This window comes from Sciurus carolinensis, chromosome 2 (assembly GCF_902686445.1).
Source record: "Sciurus carolinensis chromosome 2, mSciCar1.2, whole genome shotgun sequence".
NCBI lineage: Eukaryota > Metazoa > Chordata > Mammalia > Rodentia > Sciuridae > Sciurus > Sciurus carolinensis.
The window spans coordinates 25,673,763-25,677,329 of NC_062214.1; positions in this window are offsets into that span (position 1 = coordinate 25,673,763).

The following is a 3,567-nucleotide window of genomic DNA, read 5'->3' on the forward strand; positions in this document are numbered from 1 at the left end:
TGCAGACCCTAAGGTAATCTGACCTGAGTTTGCTACCTTGTACATGGATGGCTGGCCTCTTAAGACCCATTCCAACATGGGTAGAGCTGCTAAATTCCTCTAGAGTCAGATCTCAGCATGCCCCATGGTGACAGTTGCAAAGACAGACGGAGGAAGACACAACTTCCACCCCCAAATAATTTCAAGACTTTGCTACTTTTCATAAGCATAATGATGTTTTCAAGTACATAGACACGGGAAAATGAGTGGTCCCCTAATAATCTACTTACAGAATTTGTCAATAGCGGTGATGATGCTTGTACAAAGACGATTTGAGCATTAGATAGGGCCAAATTTGACAACATTTAAGTCTCTTTTGTCCTTGGAAGTGTGGCATCTTTCCTCAAGACAGCCAAAATCGTGCAGATGGTTGCACAAGGAGTCGCTCCTCACTGCCATCTCCGACGTCTCCAATCTCTTCTTCCTTTTACAGATGAACTGTTTGAAAGAGTAACTCCAGTCGTCTGTGCTTCTTTGCCCCCTTCTCTGTTTGCCTCACTGAGAGGTTGCTTCTGCCCTCAGCCTGTGACTACACGGCCAAGGTCAAGTTGGACAGTTACTGCCAGATCATCAGTATGGGTTGGCTTTTCTGGGTTGTTCTGTGTGGCTGAGAGTCTGTCTTGCTTGGAATGCAGCAGTAGTCACCATTTTTACATGGCTTTTTCACTTGTTCGCCAAGTTTGCAGTTTTTCCTGCAGTGTCCTTTTATGATCCAGCAAGACTTTTGGCTCCTGCAGACTGAAAAGAGCAGAGAAAGGCAACAAATGAGCCCAAGCAGTTGGTGTTCATCGTCATAACATGGGTGACCACACTCCCAACAACCCCATGCTTGTTCGTTAAGGGAGATTATGTAAATGAAGGAAGGTTTGGCGCAGCTCCGAACATCTCCTCATCGTGGCAAAAGGAACTTGCTAGCTAACAGGTACTGGGGTTATTGGGTGAGAAGTTACATGGTCATGTAAAATTAGTTGTTCAAAATAGGCTCATTTAATTCCACCTCAGCTGAGTTGTTTGCATCAGCTGAACCGCAGACCCAGGGATTTCAACTTAAGTTTGGCCTACAAATGTGTTCACAGTGTCGCTTCAAATGTGTTCACAGTGATTGCTTTAGGAAGGAGGAAATTTTTTGGGGTGATGGATAGGTAGATGGCATAACTCGTGGTAATAGTTTTATGCGTGGATACTTACCTCCAGACTCACCAAGTCATATACATTAAATATATATGGCTTTTTGTGTATCATTTGCATTTCTCAAAATAAATGGTTTCAAAAATGATTGTTCTATGAGGCAGCCAAGAAACAAAATCAGTATTTTTAGTTAGAGACCTCAGAAATATAGCTGTAGTAGATTACTTACTGGTTATCATAGTGGAACATACATTATAGCCTCTCCTGTGAGCTAGTTAAAATACAAATCGCTGGACTGGGGTTGTGGCTCAGTGGCAGAGTGCTCGCCTAGCATGCATGAGGTCCAGGATTCCATCCTCAATACCACATAAAAATAAAATAAAGGTATTGTTGTCCACCTACAAGTAAAATATATATATATATATATATATATGTATGTATATTTACATATACATATATATATATATATAATACAAATATATATAATACACTGAGTCCCACACCCAGAGTTTCCAATTCAGTAGATGTGGAAATTAACATTTCTAATAGGATCCCAGAGGGTGCTGATGTTGCTGGTTGGGAGAATCACTGTTTTGTAAAGACCATAACATCTTTAGACAATAGCTACACATTAATAAACTCTCAATCAACTAGTTTAAAGAATCTGAGGCTGAAACAGCCCCACAACTAGCTGGAAAGGTTTTGTTTTATTTTTGAGAAATGTTTGTGAAAGGCCTTTGGGTAATTTTACAGAAACCACATGGGTAAGTCATAAAATTTACCAATTCTCGTGGGATGAAGTACCGGCAACTGACAATTTTTACTTTTAAAGGCTCCATCACTTAAGTATCCAGCAACCATCTATCTGTCGAAATCTGGCTGTTGATTGTTAAGTGAATCTAAATTGTTTTTGGTTCTTTTTAGATATATATGACGGTAGAAAACACAGGCTCAACTCTCCATCATGATGGCTTAGGAACCAACTTCCTCAACAAGACTCCTAAAGTGCAAGAAGTAAAATCAAGAATCAATAAATGGGATGGTATCAAACTAAAAAGCTTTTTCACAGCAAAGGAGACAATCAGGAAGGTGACCTGAGCACCTGCAGAACGGGAGAAAATCCTTGCCACCTGCACCTTGGATACAGCATTAATCTCCAGGACATACAAAGAACTCTAAAAACATAACACTAAAAAAATTATCAATAAGTGGGCAAAGGAACTGAATAGGCACTTCACATAAGAAGAAGTTAATTGGTCAATAAATATATGAAAAAATGTTCAACATTTCAAATGTTCAACAGAAATGCAAATTTAAACTGCACTGAATGGGTTTTATAAAGGAATGTCCTCTAATTAAAGAAAAATGAGATAAATATACTAGGAAATGATACTTCAGATTTCTATTAGGCTATATTTGCCTAGACTGACACTTTACTATTTTAATATTTCCATGGTTTTTTTAATATCAAATGTGTCTGTGTCTTTTAGACAGCATATTATTTGAGCTTTCTTTAGCTCATTAAAGAGTGTAAGCTTTTATTTAGTGAACTTAATTATACTTATTGTAATTAAAATTACATTTGGACTTATTTCTGTTATTTTATGTTTTCTACTTACTATAATTTTTTTTGTGTGCTAATCTACTTTCAATTAGTTGGATAAGGGTTCCCTCCACTGGTTTAAAGTGTACTGATTTTATTTTTATTTTTTAAAACTATTTTTAGTTGTAGATAGGCACAATACCTTTATTTTATTTTATTTATTTTTATGTGGTGCTGAGGATGGAACCCAGTGCCTCACACATGCTAGGCAAGCGCTCTGCCACTGAGCCACGATGCCAGCCCCTTTATTTCTATTCTTAACTATGAGCAATGGTACAAAGCCCTGGGCTGTGAAGCTTACCCAGAGTCACCTCTTACCCTTGACAAGGTACTTCGGCCGTGGTCATATTTGTTGGCTTCCTCTTCAATGAGTCTTGGTCATTCTCTTGCAACCACATTGAGCACCTGAAACTTATGGGCAATTATGGGATACATTTCTCCTTGTTTATAGCCTAGTCCAGTGGTGTGTGTGTGTGTGTGTGTGTGTGTGTGTGTGTGTGGTTGCTGTTCGACTGGTTGTGATTTTGGTTCTTGTTTTGGCGCTGGGGCCTTCCACACCTATCCCTTGGCCTCTGGTACTCCATCACTGAGCTGCATCCCCAACCCACTAGCCTAGTTTTTAAAATCAATTATGAAATTAGAAATAATTGATAATTCTTACCCATCATACCATTTCCAACATCCTTCTGGATTTTTTTTTTCTTTTTATCTGAGTTCTTTCTCCAAGAGTGTTTTTAAAGTGGACCTTTGTATGACAAACCTGGGAGACCTTATATGCTTCAGAATATTTTTGTTAT